The 19,411-nt window shown below is 38.5% G+C and overlaps 1 pseudogene; it reads right to left on the reverse strand.

Moving 5' to 3' along the window:
- Positions 1 to 6,729: 6,729 nt before the first annotated feature.
- On the reverse strand, positions 6,730 to 7,843 carry LOC109123157 (probable disease resistance protein At5g43730; annotated as a pseudogene).
- Positions 7,844 to 19,411: the final 11,568 nt, after the last annotated feature.

Raw genomic sequence — 19,411 nt, forward strand, 5'->3', positions numbered from 1 at the left:
TGGCAAAGCTTTTGGAAGCTCAAATTCATGAATAAACCAAGCTTTGGAGCCTCATATCCCTTTGCCAAATTCGTTCAAAGTATGCAAGGAAAGAACAACGGAGAGAGGAAAAACAGAGTGAAGAAAATAGAGGACAGCAGCTGCAGTCTTACTTCGAACTTTTGGAGCACTTACCGAAGTCCATTTTCTACATTCTATATACCATTTCAAAGATCAGGAAGTCAAGAATCCAATTCTTCAAACCGTGTACGATTTGGAGCTGAAATGAGGAAGATATGGCTTTCGTAAGACAACTGCATCAAGCTGAGGAACAATTTGGCACCTTGCGAAATTGGAACTTCAACGTGCGAAATTTAAAGTGGATGGCAGCTGTGAAGTCGCGGTGAAGCCCAGCATTCGAAGTTGATTTTGCAACTTGTGAACTTAGATATCAACATGCGAAAGTGGATTCTAAGTTGCGAAATCAACTTGCGAAATTTTCGCAAGTCACCATGCAACGTGCGAAACTAGGATATTTTGTGCCGACTCTTTTTCTTCAGATATTTTTGTATAAATTTCCATTCTTCTCCTTGTAATCCACCAACCATAATATTTCTTAGCTAGGAAGGTTGGAAAAACTTCTCTATATATATTCCCTTGCATCCATTGTAAAAGGGGACTCTCAGACAGATATAGATATCAATATATAGAATATACAGAGCCTTGCTCTATTTTTCTCTTCTCCTATTCTTCCTCATTTCTATTTTCTTAGTAGCCAAACAGCCTCTAAGGGCTTTTCCTCAGAGGATGATTGGCTAAAACTTTTAGTTTCTCAAAGTATGGATGTTATGTGATGACTTGGATGCAATCCCATGGAAATTTCTCGCACCTGGAAGGTAAGGTAGTCGTTTTTCATTAAAGGTTCATTAATGCAAAGTTTGGTTTTTATTTCCTTTGGACAACTTCCAACGGCCAATACTTGATAAGCTTTTGGATTTCTATCCATTAGTTATCTCCTACGAGCTATTGGAAGGTGAGGTTTTCAATTCCAAGTTTTGCATTAATCCGTTAGAACCAATTTCAATGGCCATTGAAAGGTGAGATTATCACCTGGAATGACTTTGAGTTGCCAATATTTGGTAAGCTTTTGGCTTTAGACCATTAGTTATCTCTTACGAGCCCTTCAAAGGAAGTCTAAGGTGAATAACCATTGATGAAATTCACTACCATCTGTTTTGCCATTTTAAAGGATTAAAACTTGATTTGCTAAATCCATACCGGTTCGAGAAGCAAGCATCACCATAGTTGCAACCCCAACGCGAGGAGCCTATCCTGAGATTTCCAATTTGCATAAGAGCCAGAGCATAGCTATCCTATCTTTGAGAAACTTGTTTTTACACCCTTTCATTTTAGTCTTTAATGTTAGCTTAGATTAGTTTAAATCTTTCTAAAACATTTACATCTTCTTTTAAAGTTAACATCCATAAGAAAATCACCTATTTTCCTAATTTGAATATCATTTGTGAAGTGAAAACCCATCCTAGTGAACGATCCTAGAACCACTATGCTATAGTAGCTTGACTAATTTAGTAATAGTATTTAAGGTATAAATTTTATTGATACGCCTTTAAAGCTAAGCTACCATGAGTCGAATCAAATGGCGTCGTTGCCGGGGATGGTGCCACTTTGCAATGATATGATCTTTTGAGAACACTTGTGATCTTCATCACAAGTTTGGTGATTTTTTTTTTTTTTTACTAACTTTTTTTTAATTGTTCTTTTTCTTTATTTATGTTTTAGTTTACCTTTCAGTTAATTTTAGTTAGTCTTAATTTTTTTAGAATTGTTTTTCTTTTGTTTTCTTTTGTTTTCTCTGTTTTTAATTCACAAATTGCTATTTGTGCATGCCATATTGAATACGAGATAGCAGAGGAAGCCATGAACTTCATGAGTTATGTGGCTGAAGTTTCAAGAGGATGGGATGAACCAAATGCTAGAGATATGGGGATAATGAAGTCTCAACCTAATGCTAAGGGTGAGATGTATATTTTGAATGATGGCATAGACATGAAGGCAAAGATTGCAACTATGGCAAGGAGATTGGAAGAGTTAGAAATGAAGAAGATGCAAGAAGTGCAAGCCATCTCTCAGACACCATTGTAAGCTATGCCTTGGGCCATTTGTCTATCTTATGAGCACTTGGTGGAGGAGTGTCCTACCATTCCAGTGGTGAGGGAAATGTTTGGTGATTGCAACACCTACAATTCCAATTGGAGGGACCATCCAAATTTCTCTTGGAAGCCACAGCCGCCTCAGTACAAGCAACCTACTCAAGCACCTCAGCAAGCCTTAAACCTTGAACAAGCTATGGTGAATCTTAGCAAGGTCATGGGAGACTTTGTTGGAGCTCAGAAATCCATCAATGCTCATCTCAGTCAAAGAATTGATAGTGTAGAGAGTTCATTGAACAAAATGATGGATGAAGTGCAAAATGATCTATCTCAGAAGATAGATAATCTCCAAGATTCAATCTCAAGGTTTGCCAACCTCAGCACAGTGCAAGAAAAAGGAAACTTTCCTTCTCAACCTTATCAAAATTCCAAGGGCATCCATGAAGTGGAGGCTAAAAAGGGAGAATCTTCAATGGTGAAGGAAGTTAAAACGGTTATCACTTTGAGTAGTAAAGATGTTGATTTGGCCATATCCAAACAAGAGCATGAAACACAGAATGAAACAGAGAAAAAGAAGAGGGAGGAAATTAAAGGAAAGAGAAACGGAATTGTTTCCATTGCCATCATTCAATGCAAATCTCTAATGAAGGATGCTAACTTCATATGGGATCCGGGCAAGTTGAAACAGGACAACATTTTTTTTATGGATTTAGTCTTTCTAAAGACTAGCTAGTCCATATCTTTTTGCTTTATTACTTGTTTTAATTTTGATTTTAATGCTTTAATTTTAATTAGTTTTGATTTAACATAAGTTTTTGGATGATCATTGCAGGAGGGATTGCAAAAATGATGAAAGAAAAGGAAGAGAAGAGAGAATTTTGGCCATTGGTTCTATTGCCACTTTTGGGACATATTTGGAGCACTTCCTCGAGTCTATTTTATACATACTATATACCATTTCGAATTTTGGGATGTCAGGAGTTCAACACTTCAAACGGTGTCCAAATTGGAGTTGAAACGAAAAAGTTATGGTCATTACAAGAAAACTGCATCGAGTTGAGCGGGAATTTTGCACACCTCAATCCAAGGTGCGAAAATTTTCGCACCGTGCGAAACTCCCTCCTGGCACACGAGTGCCATTTTGCACACCTCAAGCCAAAAAGTTTGGTCACTTGTTTATTTTCCTCGCATTGGGGATTTAACATATAATTATTTCCCGAACCGATATTGTACAGATGCTTCCCATTAATGGGTTCAAACACTAAATCCCTCTCACTGATACACCTTGCAATGGCTCATACCTCTCACCTTGCACTTGCCATTCAAGGTGATCTTTAACCTTGGACTTCCCGTCAAAAGCTCACAAGAGATAACTAATGGATGTCTCCTTAGAGTCCAAAAGCTTACCAAGTGTTGGCTATTCTAGAAAATCCTACCTTCAAACCACCTCCCAAAGGCTCGCAAGAGATAAACTAGTGCATCTCAATAGATAGAGATCACTTGCCTTATCAAGTGTTGGCCCAGGTGATTTAAAGGCGTTTTAAGTTAACTAAAAAGATAAAAACCATTAACGGGTCACACTTTCTCTTCATTAAAAACTAAAACAACAAAACTTCCAATTTATGCATTTGGAAACTGGCCCAGCTTTCCTCACTCCAAGAGATGAAGAGCCTAGCCTCTCATCCTCTGAGGAAAAATCCTCAGAGTTTGATTGGCTAGAAATAAAAATAATGAGAAAACAAAAATATATATGAAAAGCAGAGCAAGTGCTCTGTATTTTACTTCCTTCCCAAAACTGTAGAAAGGATTGATCTCTAAGAACAAGCTCCCAGGATATCTTTTCTGATGATATATTACAAACTATATATAAGGGGTTATTCACCCTTTTTCCAAACTTAATAACTAAGGAATCCTATCATTGGTGGGTTACAAGGAGACTTTGGGAATTTAGACATAAAATATCTAAAGCAAAATATCTCAAAGTGTCGATCGCAAATATCGGGAAGCTTCGGGAATATCTCAAAATATCGGTGGCACATATCGGGAAGCTTCAGGAGAACACCGCGGCACTGTGCAAAATATTTGCGAAACTCTCCGGGTAGGCGCTATCAGAGGATCCGGATATATCCAACCGGAGAAGTTGAAACGCCTTCCTTTCCCATCCGGAGTCAGGCGTCGGATGCAAATATCCGGATGTAAGACATCCGGGTGGAATGGCGGTGCAATAGAAATTCCGGATGTAAGACATCCGGGTGGAATGTCGGCGCAGTAGATTTCCGGATGTGATACATTCAGGTGGAATGTCGACGCAGACATCCGGGTGGAATGGCGGCGCGCTCCCCTTATCCGGAGCAACTCCATCCGGACAGCCTACCACAGCTCCCGCGGCACTCCGATGGTGTGTCCAGACGCCCTATGCCTTGCCATGGATTGCAAAGGACTCTCCTCAATCCTGGATCGCTTTGGTGATCAAAAAGCTATCAAAACACCAAAACTTAACACAATTTTGATTAGAATTGATTGCAAGGGTCCTTAATATGTTAATTGGGTTAAAAGGTGATAACTACTACTCAAAAGTGTTTAAAAGAGTTAATTACAAGCTATCAAATAGCACTTTTTGAGTAGTAATCAGTCATTCAACAACTGTAAGGAGTTTTCTCCATAATGTTCTACGAAAACTTGTCCAGGAAAAGAAATCATTAAGTTTCTTGTCATGAGAATCAATTATCAGATTTTCTTGTAGAAAACCTTAGAGTATTCTTCATTTCTTGAACGAAATTTATGTATGGAAGTGGAATAAATCATCTTTAGTACAACACAAGAAAAAACAAAAAATGCACCTAAGAGAAGAAGACCAAGTGGTTTGTGAGGAAAGAAAATGATGGAATCGAGGCCAATAATTCCTACACGCACTCCCCCTAACATATGAGTCTACCGTCATCCCCTTCTTTCAATCACCATTATGTACTCAAATCTGATTGAGTTTTAGATCCAAATTAGTCTTTGCATACGAAATATCAAGTGAAAGTGTGCTTGAGGTTGTCATCCTCCCACTCCAACCCCTCCCACCACCTTGAATTCCCTTGAATTATTTCTAAAGTGTTGGTGGCACTACTAGAATTTAGTGGCAACTTTCTTAGCTTTGGACAACCAGACACAATGATTTTTGTAAGGGAAGGAAATGGCAAAGCCCACCTATAGATACTCCTTAGATTTGGGAATTTAAACAACCACAATGCCACAAGTCTTGAGAATATGTAGAGATTTTTTTGTTCATTTTCTGACTCTCCACGCTCACCACCCCCTATAATTTCTTCCATTTCCTTACTCCTGATAACCAACATGCGCTCAAGGCTTGGAGCATAAATAAGCTATGTAAAAGTCCAAGAATCGACACCCTTCAATACGTACATAAACAAGGTTGTGGAAGTTTGAGTTTGAGATATCACCTTGAGAAAATCCCTGTTTTTCTTCATTTTCCATATTTATTTTCACACATTCCAAATCATTGCAGTTTTCAAATCAAAGCCAACTCGGTCTTTGCAAAGTCGAAAGTGGCAGCTCCACCACCTTCAAACCCCAGCACGTGTTCATCACTAGATGTCGTATGCACTTCTACAGCTTCTGTGAGGAGAGAAATCTTTGAACAACTGGTACTATATGTAAGGTGATACTTATCTCAGTCAGGTATTGCAAGCACTCCAACTCCTATAACACTACTATAAAACCTGTTGAAAGTTGAACATGGCCTTTCTCATATTCCTTAATATCCCGACCAGTGTATAATATCATACTAAACATCTGCAAATTTGAAAGGCAAGATATCACATTTGGTGGAATTACTTCAAGCACCCTTACATTGTCTAATATCAAACACCTCAGTTTTATCAAGTTTCTCAGCTCTATAAGTACCCTTTTTGTACTCGTGAAAGCTAGATTCAGATATCCAAACTCTCTAATCTATAAATTTCCAAAGGTAGATCCACTAATTTTTCAGTATGCGACAGATCCAAAACTCTTACGACAGGCATGAATTGGAAGAATCCAATTAGAAACGACTTCATATCACTATTTCCCAAAATCAAAGTTTTGAGATTACAAAAACAGGGTGATACCAAGAGTTCTTCATTGATATTAGAATGCCATAATGAAATCCATTGCGCTTCTTTCCATTTCACAGTTTCATAGGCTTCAATCAACTTAACATGTTCTAGTACAAAACTTTTATGCTTCTCTTCCCCATAATCACATGATAACCATAAAGCCGTGTCACGGATCACATCATGCATCTTACAACAGCCTTTCAATACATCACCTTCCAAGAGACATGCAAGTTTTAAGCTTCTAATAATCTCTTCTTGTTGGTTGTGTGCTTCATATATATCAGCAAATTTGTCTAGAAACCCCTCCCCTATCCAAAGTTCTATGAGATTTCCATTCCAAATTTCATGGTCTTCAGGGAATAGAGAACAATATAAGAAACATGATTTGACGGTATCATTGTCTAAGTGATCGTAACTAGATTTAAAAATTGGAAAGACTTGATCTCCCATACCTGAAAACTTTGTTGGATAACTCTTCAACACTTGTATTGCTTGCTCCCATTCTCTAGGAGTTTTCCTGCTAGCCATTGATCACCCGATGATGATGAGGGCAAGTGGCAATCCTTTTCATTCTTCAACAACAATCTTAGCAAGTCTTTTTATATCCAGATGTGAATTCAAGACATTCTCACCAACCTTGTTACGGAACAGAGAAAATGCTTCATCCGGGGTCAAACACTCTACCCTTATCCTCTTATGAACTTCCATTTCATTGCATACTTGTTCAAATTGGGTAATGAGTACTGCTTTGGACTTAGTCTGATCATTCAAATCAGGGATCCCCACCTCAAAGAGATTGAGTCACTCCCACATATCATCAAGCAATATCGCAAAGTTTTTAGCCTTCAACAACTTGAATATTTCTGCAGCCTTCTCCTTCTTGCTACGACTCTTCCATTTGTCATCTCCAATCGATAATTTATTCAGAATCACTTCTTGAATTTTTTCCATATTGATGGGTTTCGACACCACTACCCATATCACTACATCAAAATCATTTCTTTTACTAAAAAACTCATTATTGATTTTCTGCAAGAGGGTGGTTTTTCCAACACCCTCAATTCCATACAATCCAATACTTCTTACTTGCTCATCTTCGAGGCATCTCTGAACCTTCTCAAACATCAAGTCTAAGCCCACAGTCTTCCCCATCGGCCTCTCATCCACTAGAGCAGAAGGCAACTTCTCAGCCACAACATCAAAATGCCCTTTACCCTTTAATTCAGTCATAGCATTGATCATTTTAGTCATAATCTTCCCCAACTTGTAGCTTAACCAACAATTCTTGGGACAGGTTATAAGACATTTCTTTTGGATTTCTTGATCCCCATTTTGCAATATTTCTTCCACTTCTGTTTCCATGACCTGTACAGGGCGGAGCCAACCATCCACGTCATGCGTACGCCTACTCTGTTGTTCCTCCTCATGCTCAACTCTTCCCATCACATCCTTACTTAAGTTGCTCAGTTCCTCCATTAAGCTCTTTAAAGACTTGAGATTTTCTTGAAGCTCACGAATATAAAGTGCACTATTGGCGCTGCAATCCCTCAAGCGGGTGGCGACATCCAGGATTGGGCTCACACAATCCATTGCTTGAGGGGATGACAAAAAAAGGATGAGTTGGAAGACAAGTGACAAACTGAAAAGAGAAGAGATGGTGAGTTGCCGTAATGGATCTGGTGAATAACAATTGTTTCAACAACACACCAAAAAAAGAAGAAGTAGAAAGAAAAAAAAAAAACAAAAGGTGAGTGCCACTTGAACGACTTTTTTGTAACATTTGGTAATTGTGGACAATACAACCTGTAATATCAGGGGTCCTATAGTTTGCCTTCATAATTGAAGTGCCTCTTTGCAATTCTCATTCTGACCCAATGGCTAATGCTCAGCTCATGTAGGTGGTCTACGAATACAAATGGGTTTTAGATTATGAGGATCGATATTGCTTTTAAACGAATGATGAATATTAAAATTCATATATTTTTCCTTGTGTATCTTAATTACTAATATGCTTTTTGATACATTATCCTACAAGAGACCATTAAACCTAACACTCCTGCTAATCTCAAGTCCTTAGTCATAATCTAAACAACCCTCCCAAATCCAATATTTCAAGATATTTTTATTTTCAATATGATAATCCGATATTGAAATAGATGATATCAATAGGATTAAAATGTTAAAAAAAAATATTTATTTTGAAATTGTCAGATATAAAAAGCTTTTTATTTTATGCTTTATTTCAATTTCTAAAAGAAATGTATTAGTCTCTATAAACATAAGAAATTATTATAATAACAATAATAATATTATTATTATCAAAAATAAGAAAATTATTATAATAATAGTAATAATCCCATAAAAAATAAATGAGAGAATATTAAAATTTCTCAAGAAAAAAAAATTAAAGAGATGAAACGAAGGTATCTATATATATATATATATATATATATATATATATATATATATATATATATATATATAAAGTTGAAAAATCAAAAGGAGAAGGAAGCATCTACTCACTTTTCTTTGATTCCTTTTAAGGATATTTTTATCTTTTATATTTTAAATTCTTAATATCAATTATGCAAAATAGATGAACCTTAGGTTCATTATTCTCCAAAACTTGGATTCTTAATGTAATTTAGCTTCAATCTTGCTTTGCCATGGAATCTACCAAGTTTTGCCTCATTCTTGGCTTGTTTTAATGATAAAAAAGCTATCAAAAACAACAAAACTTGCCAAAAAAAACTGATTAGTAACACTTGCAAGGGTCTCTAATGTGCCAATTGAGTTAAAAGGTAATAAATACTACTCAAAAGTGTGTAAAAAAGTTTATAAGAAGCTACAAAAGAGCACTTTTTGAGTAGTAATCACTCCCCCAATCGACATATTGCTAGTCCCTTAGCAATGAAGGAGAGAAAAACAAAAATAAGACAGTGAAATAATTTACAAATTCATGTTGATCACTCTAAAAAATCGTAAGTGGCATGATTGTAAAACATACTCTCACATGGAACATTAAAGAAGCAAAACCCATCCTTCAACAAGAGGATATCAAAAATCTTACCTGATCATAATTCATAAAGAGTAGGCATTATGAAAATTTAAGTAATAAGAGGATTTCCACTCTCCTAGGCTCAATCATTACTCTTCCACAAAAATCTATGTGTTAAGCTTATTAGTTTTCGAATATAGTACTTTGAACTAATCTCTCCCCCAACCTAGTTCTTTCTCAGACTTTAGCAAATTAACTATTTCCAATGGGCTAAGAACGCACCTTTTTTATTTCACAATTTTTTTCTTGTAGGCATGCAATGCTTAAGGTATTGTTTTCTAAAGTATCCATATAATGGGGACCCATCGATGACTCCCAACCAATCAAGGTTTATGGCATCAAGCTTTAAGGACCTTTCGACCACTAACTCCTCAGATTTTACCCCAGACTTTTGAGATTGGAATTTAATACCCTAGCACCTACAATATGTTAAACTCCACCTATTCACCTTTGTAATGAGCATTGAGGTCGGTGACTCCCAACCAATAAAGGCTTAGGGCACCAAGTTTTAAAGATTTTCACCATATACCCCTTGGACCTTGCTCGACTTTCAAGGTAAGCGAAACACTTTGTTCTTTGTCTCTTTTTTCTTTTTTTTTCAAAGGCTCATTGGCCTTTTATTAGGTGTCCCAACACTATTAAAACGAGGTCGAAGGTACCAAGTCTAAATTTTCCTAAGTTCAAGGGGTGAGATAGTTTTTCATCTTATAAATGGAACCTAAAGTGCATAGTGTGTGGTAAGATTAAAGTGGAAGAAATAAGGTTGAATTCAAATAGGAGTTTCAATAATTCATCAACCTCAATAAGTATAATACAAACTCTAATATTTAAGTAAAAGTGTAAGAATTCAATTTCTCCCATTTCATTTTGAGAATTTTTCCTTAATTACCATGGAGAGTAGAGTAAAAACTTTTAAAATTAAGTAAAAATTTTAAAATTCAGCGAAAAGTACTATTTTAACAAAATAACTTAGCATTATTAACAAAACATCCTTCCTTTACTCTCCCCCAACCAAGATCAACGTTGTCCTCAATGTGTCAAGATCGATTGAAATATAGGAAGGAAGTGGTACCTCTTGAGTGACATGGAGCCTGAGTCGTATAGGAGAAACCACATGATTAAAAAAAATAAAAAATTAATGAGTAAGGGAGATAGAAAAATTGCCAAGTATAAACAAAAATGGTATATATATATATATATATATTACTCTGAGAAAGTACAATGAGATATGATCATGTAATACATCCAATCCCATAATATAAAATATCAACACAAGTAATAATGTCTACTAATATACTAAGTAAATACAAAATAAAGAAATGATCAAGGAGTAGGGTTCTCTGGTGGAGATGATGGCTCTGTGGCTGCCTCATGAGTGGTTTGGGGTGGGACATCAACTCTGTAGGTTTCTTAAGCTGGAGTCGTCTCCTCAGCTAGAGCTATGGGCTCTGATGGTCCAGGAATGTCAGTCTGAGGTGGTGAAAGTCCTAGATGCTGCTGAATCTGACGAGCGATAGTAGTATGCTGGTCAAGAATAATAGTATGCTGGTCCTGGTGAGCACGTATGTCTGCCATCTGCCAAAATAGAGCATTGTGCGTAGTGGTTAGTGTCCTGAACAACAATACCATGGCATGAAACTTCGTGCCAGATACAGTGATAAAGTCCTCCGATGTAGGAGGTGCAGCTGGTGGAACAGGAGGTGTAGCAGGAGGATCAGTAGAGGTGGCTTGAGCCATAGATAGTGCAGTAAGGGCGGGTGGAACAAACTCTGTAGGACGCTTGTCCTGTTGTGCCTGCTCAGCCTGTGCTGGCACTGGAAATGCTAGCCTGGGTGGGGCTGCTTCAGGTGCTGACTTCTTTAGATTTTTACTTGCCAACTGTGTCCATTGGTCAAGAGTGAAATGCTCTTAACAATGGTGGCGGCACTCAAGGTGAGGCTCAGTAGGATAGCCCATATGCTCCAATATATGGCAGAGTAGCCTCGGAAATAGCAATGGGATAGTGTCGGCTTGCTGTAGGTTCTTCCTGTGAACTTTCTCCTCAAAGTATAGGAGAGCGGCCATAATCAAGTGATGTGGTTCAAAATAGAAGCCCTTAGATATCCTGAATAATGCATCCAGGATGGCTCCTCGCCTCTGCACTAGATGCTGAAGAGGGAAAATGTTGGGCCGCAACAATACATCTACTAGGAGCATCCCAGATGGAAGCTCCTTACATAGAAGGAATGAATCTCCAGAAGTCCCTCTCGATAGGATGCGGACCATGTCTCGCTGAGATATAGGGGACCACTGCCTGAAATGTGCTAGATCCTTTGGCCGAAATGGAATAGGGAGAGCCTCAACAATGTGCCTAGCCTCTAAGATACCATGGCGCCCGTCAATGCTGAAATGAATGGCGGTGGGACTCTGAGTGCTGTGAGTAGTCATGGATTGATAGAAGTCCATCGTCACTCTAGGGTAGAAAAACTCCCTAGGAGTCATAAGGCGCTCGAGATGGTACCTCTGAAGCAGTCCAAATGAATCCTAAAGGTCCGACTGCTGTCTCATATCCTTAATGTCGAAATAAAGCTCAAAATGAAATGGTCTGGCTCTACAATCTGAATTGCCCTCCATAGGCAACACGGTAACCATAGGCCTCTTGATGATGGCTTCCGAAGCAATGCCAGAAGAACGCTAAGAATCCACTAGGGCTTGAGAATCAGGCTATGATTGTCTAGACGTCTCTCCAGGGCCTAAGGTCATGGCTTTCTTTGGTGGAATGCGGCGTACTGATGGCTCAAGGGGTGGAGAAGTTGGTCATCTTCGTGTCAAGTATCGGCGCTGAGGAGGGCTAGAGGGCACCCCGCCCTTAAAATATGGAACGGTCGATGCCTGAGGGGCCTGAGATGAATCCTGAGGAGAGGAGACTCTTGGCCGAGCCTCGCGAGATACTGACGAGTTTGTATGGCCTCCTCTAATGCGCGCCATGGTTGAAATGGGGCGAGAGACGGAGGTTGCTTCTTCAAATTGGTGGCCACGGGGCGTGGAATGGAGAGAAAACTACTTCGCAAGGTGACGTTGAGCTTTTCGTAATAGAGAATGGGTTATGCGAAATAAACGAAGGATTTAGAGGTCTTTAAATAGGATTTTTAAGTGACCTTTGGCTTTCCTGCTGACCTTTGGTATTTCACACAAAGACCGTTGGAATTTGCAAGGTTGCGAAATGAGTTTGCATAGGCTTTTTAAATTTCGCATGGGTTTTGCAAGGCAAAATGGGTTTGCGAAATTTTTGCAAGGCAAATAAGGGGTTGCGAAAATTTTCGCAAGGCAGGTATGGGGTTGCGAAAATTTTCACAAGGCATATGTGGGGTTGCGAAATTTTCGCAAGGCGCTTGTGGGGTTGCAAAAATTTTCGCAATGCATATATAGGGTTGCAAAATTTTTGGAAGCTGGATTTAGGTTTGCAAAATTTTTGCATGCCCTATGAAATGCTTTGTTTTTCCTCTGTTTTGGAATTCTCCTGCATTTGATCATCAAAAATTAAATTAAGTCACAATAAGATAAAATTAAAGTAAGAAATTTCAATTTAAAACATATACTAAATCAATAAAACTTGAAATTAATATTAAAACAAAAAATTATGGACTTAGTGTCTTCCGACAGACTAAGTCCATCTACCCATTTGTCTTTTTAAGCTTGATGTGGTTCAAGGAGGTTAATTTCCTCCTTGTCTCGAGAGAATGGCTCCAGGAATGGCTTGAGACGTTGGCCATTGACTTTGAAACTCCCGGTACTGTTAAGGAGCTCTACTACTCCATTTGAATACACTATAGTAAACGGACCTATCCACCTTGACTTCAACTTTCCCGAGAAGATGTGGAGCTTGGAGTCATAAAGCAAGACTCTTTGTCCCTTCTGGAATTCTTTGTGGGAGACTAACTGATCATGTCACCTTTTCAATCTTTGTTTTGCAATGTTTGAATTGATGTAGATGTCATTTCTCAATTCCTCCATCTCATTAAGGTCTAAAAATCTCTTCATGTCGGCTCTATTCAAGTCCATGTTGAGCGTCTTGATTGCCCACCAAGCTTTGTATTGCACTTCAATAGGGAGATGACATGCTTTGCCATAGACTAGGCGATAAGGAGACATTCCAAGAATGGTCTTGTAAGTTGTTCTATAAGCCCATAGTAAATCATGAAGCTTAATAGACCAATCTCTTCTGCTCGTATTCACCACCTTCATCAGTATGTTCTTGATCTCCTGGTTGGCTAACTCAACTTGCCCAAAAGTCTGAGGGTGGTAAGGTGTAGCTACCTTATGCTTCACCCCATACTTGGCTAAGAGAGTTTCGAATGACTTGTTACAAAAATGAGTACCCCCATAACTGATTATGGCTTTGGGTACTCCAAATATGGAGAAAATGTTCTCTTTGAGAAATTTGAGAACAACTCTATGATCATTGCGTTTGCAGGGGATTGCTTCAACCCATTTAGAAACATAATCCACTCCCACCAAGATGTAGGAATAGCCAAAGGACATAGGAAAAGGTCCCATGAAGTCAATGTCCCATACATAAAAAAGATCAACTATTAAAATGGGGTTCAAAGGCATCATGTTCTTATGTGTTAATTTCCCAAGCCTCTGGCACATGGTATGGGCATCTTTGAAAAGTATTGGCCAGCAAAAACCCAATTGCAACACCTTCATAGCTGTCTTCTGAGAAGCAAAGTGGCATTCACATGCACTTTCGTGGCAATGACTGAGGATCCCCTGTTGCTCTTGCTCAGGGACGCACTTCTGTATTATTTGATCCGCACAATATTTGAATAGAAATGGCTCTTCCCAATAGTAGGCATGAATTTTTGCAAAGAAATGCTTCTTATCTTGTGCTTTCCACTCACTTAAAACTTCTCCGGTAACTAAATAGTTAGCAACATGAGCATACCAAGGAGCGGCTTCTATCAACATGAGTGACTCCTCTGGAAAATCATCATTAATTGGCAAACTATGGGAATTATGTGCGATGGCTAGCCTTAGCAGATGGTCGGCTACCACATTCTCCACTCCTTTCTTGTCTTTAATTTGAAGATTGAATTCTTGAAGTAAGAGAATCCATCTAATCATCCTTGCTTTTGCATCTTGTTTAGTCAACAAATATTTGAAGGCCAAGTGGTTAGTGAAAACCACAATGAAAGACCCCACTAAGTAAGCGTGGAATTTGTCTAAGGCAAAAACTACAGCCAACAATTCTTTCTCTGTGGTTGTGTAGTTTCTTTGTGCTTCATTGAACGTTTTGCTTGCATATGAGATCACATAGGGTTTTCCATCTTCTTTTTGCCCAAGAACAGTTCCTATAGCAAAGTTACTAGCATCGCACATCACTGCAAAGGGCTATTGCCAGTTGGGAGCTCTCACTATTGGAGCAGTTGTCAACAATAACTTCAATTCTTCAAAACTCCATTGACATCGATCATCCCATACAAATTTAGCATCCTTTACTAATAGCTCACAAAGAGGTCTTGCAAGTTTAGAGAAATCTTTAATAAACCTCTTATAGAACCCAGCGTGGCCAAGGAATTTCCTTACTCCTTTGACAGTTGTTGGCGATGGCAACTTGACAATCAGTTCAAGTTTTGCTTTGTCCACTTCAATGCCTTTCTTTGAAATAATATGCCTAAGGACAATCCCTTGGGGTACCATGAAATGACATTTCTCCCAGTTTAGCACCAAGTCTTTCTCAATGCATCGGTTCAGCACAACTTCCAAGTTGACTAAGCATTCGTCAAATGCACTCCCATATACGGTGATATCGTCCATAAAGACTTCCATAATACGCTCCACCATATCACTGAAAATGCTTAACATGCATCTTTGGAATGTTGTCAGTGCATTACATAAGCCGAAAGGCATTCTTCTGTATGTATAGGTTCCGAATGGACAAGTGAAAGTGGTATTCTCCTGATCTTCAACAACAATTTCTATTTGAAAATACCTGGAGTAACCATCCAAGAAATAGTAGAGTGATGGCTTGAGACCCTCTTAAGCACTTGATCAATAAACGGCAACAGGAAGTGGTCCTTTCTTGTTACAACATTTAACTTTCTATAATCAATACACACCCTCCAACCTGAAGTGAGGCGTGTAGAAACTTCTTCTCCCTTATCATTTTGCACCAATGTGATCCCTGATTTCTTTGGCATGACTTGCGTAGGACTCACCCATGGGCTATCTGATATAGGGTACATAATACCGGCTTGAAGTAGCTTAAGCACTTCAGCTCGCACCACCTCTTGCATATGAGGGTTCAACCTTCTCTGGGGTTGACGAACTGGCTTAGCTTCTTCTTCCATGTATATATGATGAGTACAAACTAAAGGGTTGATCCCTTTCAGATCAAAAATTTTCCACCATATCGCCTTCTTCCATCTCCTGAGGATTTCAAGTGGACAATCCTCCTAAACAGTAGTAAGAGATGAAGAAATAACAACAGAGTTGTGCTTGTTCTCTTCCAGGTATGCATACCTCAACTCTATGGGTAATGGCTTCAGAATAAGCTTTGGGGGTTTCTCCTTAACAGCTTCTTGTGTCTCCTCCTCATTGAATAAAGGGAGAATTTCTTCCCTCAACTTCAAATGAGGCAAAGTAGCAAGCAAATCTAAAGGTTCAAGTAACCCTTCATCAAGATCCCTAAAACTCTCGTTCAAATCTTCTAGCATCTTTTGGTCACAATGCTCCTCCACTAAGTTATCAGTCATGCACACCTCTTATGGTCCTTCTTCTTCTCCCGGATGGAATTGTTTATTGCACATATAGAAGATATTGAGCTCCAACGTCATTTTGCCAAATGTAAGCTGCATGACTCCATTCCTACAATTGATGATAGCATTTGATGTAGCTAGGAATGGTCTTCCAAGTATGATAGGAATATGGTTAGTTCCTTTGGCGACCGGGTCTATATCAAGAACAACAAAATCCACTGGGTAGTAGAATTTTTCAACGTGGACTAGGACATCTTCAATCATACCTCTTGGAATTTTCACAGATCTATCTGCTAGAGATAGAGTGATTGATGTTGGCTTCAACTCTCCAAGTCCCAATTACTTATAGACAGAGTAGGGTAGCAAATTTGCACTTGCTCCCATGTCCAACAAAGCTTTCTCCACACACGTCTCTCCAATCATCACTGAGATGGTAGGATATCTCGGATCTTTGTATTTCTGTGGACCCACATTTTTCACATGTGCCCCCACTCGATTGGCGAGACTTGCTTTTTATTTGTGAAAAATTAATTTTTGGAAAGAAAAGTCAGAGTCGCCACTTATTTTATTTTTGTTTTAAAGGGAAAATAAAACAAGAAATAAAACCCTAAAAATGACTCCATAATTTTTGGAAAAGCGTGTCTTTGAAAAACCCGAGTCTAGGTCCAGGGATCAACTTACTTATTGGGAAGGTACCTCTAGGAGGTAGCACCCCTCTAAGCCTTAAAGAGGTCTCTACTGACTAAATTGGGGGAAATGTGGCATTTAATTGATTAATTGAGGATACCTAGATAGACTAAGGTGATTTCAAAAAAATAATTTGCCAAATATGAAAGTCTGATCATTAGAGATAATCAAAGTGCGTACTTGAATGGCTTCTCAAGCGCTATCATGAAACATAAAAGTTAGTATAGAAATATGACACACGATATGCATTCTATTGGAGATAATCAAACAAGCATCAAGGCAATCAAGTATGGCATCAAACATGGACATGGCTCATGATAACATACACATTCATGGAATTTTAGAGTTAGGGGGGGCAAAAAGAGCGTACCTGGTTAGCGGGCATCAACACCTCCATGGGAAACAAGGGTAGCTCAACAATAAATATAAAACAAATTCATATATATCATCAAGAGGAATAAAAAATCAACTAGATATCAAGCAAACAATAGCGAAGAGAATATCATGAATGTCGGGCCCCCACCAAAGCCCTAATTGATTTCGTATGAGTTGATTCTATGAATTTCATTGTTTGGAATCATGAAGTTTATTCATGCTTGTTGAAAAAAACGAGAAAAACCATGAAAATTAGTTGGAAATGAAGAAAAGGCATGCCGGAAGGGAAATGGCAGCAAAGAGTTTATAAAAAATCTAGATTTTATGCCTAGAAACTCTTAAGGATGAGATCTTAAAGAAAAGAAGAGTTATTTAATGGAAAAAGGTTTTGAAATCCAGATTTGAGATGTATAAGATCACGCAAAGAAGAAAATGAAACATTAGGTGGAGTATGACGTGTGGCAAGGTGGCCAAGCTGGATCAGCGTCTAGGCTGCTTTTGAGACTGAATTACTTGGGTTGCCTGAGGATGCTTCTGTAGATTGCCTAAATGGAATTCTGCATTCTTCACAACCTGAGCAAGAACTTGGTGCACTCCGACTGATGTCTTCCAGCATTTCTTCTAATTCAGGTTTAGAGAATGATATGAGGTCGTTTGAGTTTAATTAACATCTGAGTTCTGCTTCTATCATCAACTTGCTCACAGATAATTTTCTTCAACTGAGTGCTCATGTCTTAATTGATTTTCAGATGTTCAGTTTCCAGATAACTCCTTACTCTTCAGGCGTATCAAATTGCCCATAATCAGAAATTAACCCTCAGTCAATAGGATTTAGCAACTTATTCGCGTGTGCGAAGGCAAATGGGTAGTAAGCTAGAGACTTTATGATGGATCCTACATTTCTGGACTTTCGAGAGTGGCTGCCAAGAAGACACCAAGCTCCACCATCCTCTCGTTCCTCCTGAAGGCTTCTTCTCTCTTCTCTGTTCTATGAACTAGGACCACCACATGGAAGGCGCAAAGTTGGATGATCTGCTCATTACTGATGTCTTTTGGAGCTGTCAAGATCTTCCTGAGTAGTTAGCGGTTGAGTGACAGTTTGGCCTATTCCAACTGCATGGATGTGTTATGGGTACATAAGCATTTCTTTTGCTATCTCTTTGGCGTGGATCAGCATTTCGTGTGTTCAGAGTCCTTGATATGACATTTAAATCGCCCAATTACAGGTTCTTGGTTGTCAGTTAGGCTGTAGGAGTGTTCGTTTTTGTTGGTATAAGATTAAATACTTATACAGAATATATATTTTTGGGCTGCTGGAACTCTAATTTTATTGATGAAGAATGCTGAATTTATACATGAACTTGTAACTTAAATGACATTAGAATAGCAGAAAATCAAGCTACTAGATGATGAACAACTACTTCCTATAAAATAGAAACCAAATCTTGACCAAATAAAAATAAGAAAATATCTAGATGTTGCAGATTTTGTGCAAGACTCCAGCTGCAATATTCAAAATTCAAATTCTAGCAAATACTAAGTCAAAATTCAACACTCCTCCTTGACTTCGTAGATGCAAACTCCAAGTCTTGCACGTAGACACTCGAACCAAACTTCGAAAGGGGTCTGCTTCTTTAACACTTTTGTTGTCAATATGTTCAGAAAATATACTGCTCTACTTGCAGTTTTAGCCCAAAATTGTTTAGGTAGATATTTTTCATGCAGAAGGCATCTTGTCATCTTCAAAATTGTTCTATTTTCCCTCTCCACGACTCCATTTTGTTGTGGATTATATGGTGCAGTGAGCTGGTGAACATTGTTTGCATTCCATTTCAAGGATGGCATCTTTTGAGATCCACCAACATCAGTATGCACCAGTTGCAGTTTTTGGGTTGCTCTCCAGGATATTTTCTTTGGAAAGGGAAGTTTAGTTTGCTTCCCATATTGACAAGTAGCACATATAGGAAGATCTTTTTCTAAGTCAGGAAGTCCTTCAGCTGTTTGATTTTTCTTCATGTAAAGCACATCATCATGATGAAAGTGCTCGACCCTTCTGTCCCAAAACATTGTTGTGCTATCTTGTTGTAAAATAGCAGTATGCTCATCTTCCAGTAAATTCAAGGCAAAACTCTTGCCCTTCATTTTTATGTTGAACACCTCTTTGCCTTCAGCATCCTTGATAATGCAATTCCTATCTTCAAAATAAACTTTAAATTCTTTCTCAACGAGCTGTCCAACACTGAGTAAGTTTTGGTCAATGTCAGGCACAAACAAAACATCATAAATGAGTTTCAAACC

The sequence above is a fragment of the Vitis vinifera genome, chromosome 9, assembly GCF_030704535.1.
Source record: "Vitis vinifera cultivar Pinot Noir 40024 chromosome 9, ASM3070453v1".
Classification (NCBI taxonomy): Eukaryota; Viridiplantae; Streptophyta; class Magnoliopsida; order Vitales; family Vitaceae; genus Vitis; species Vitis vinifera.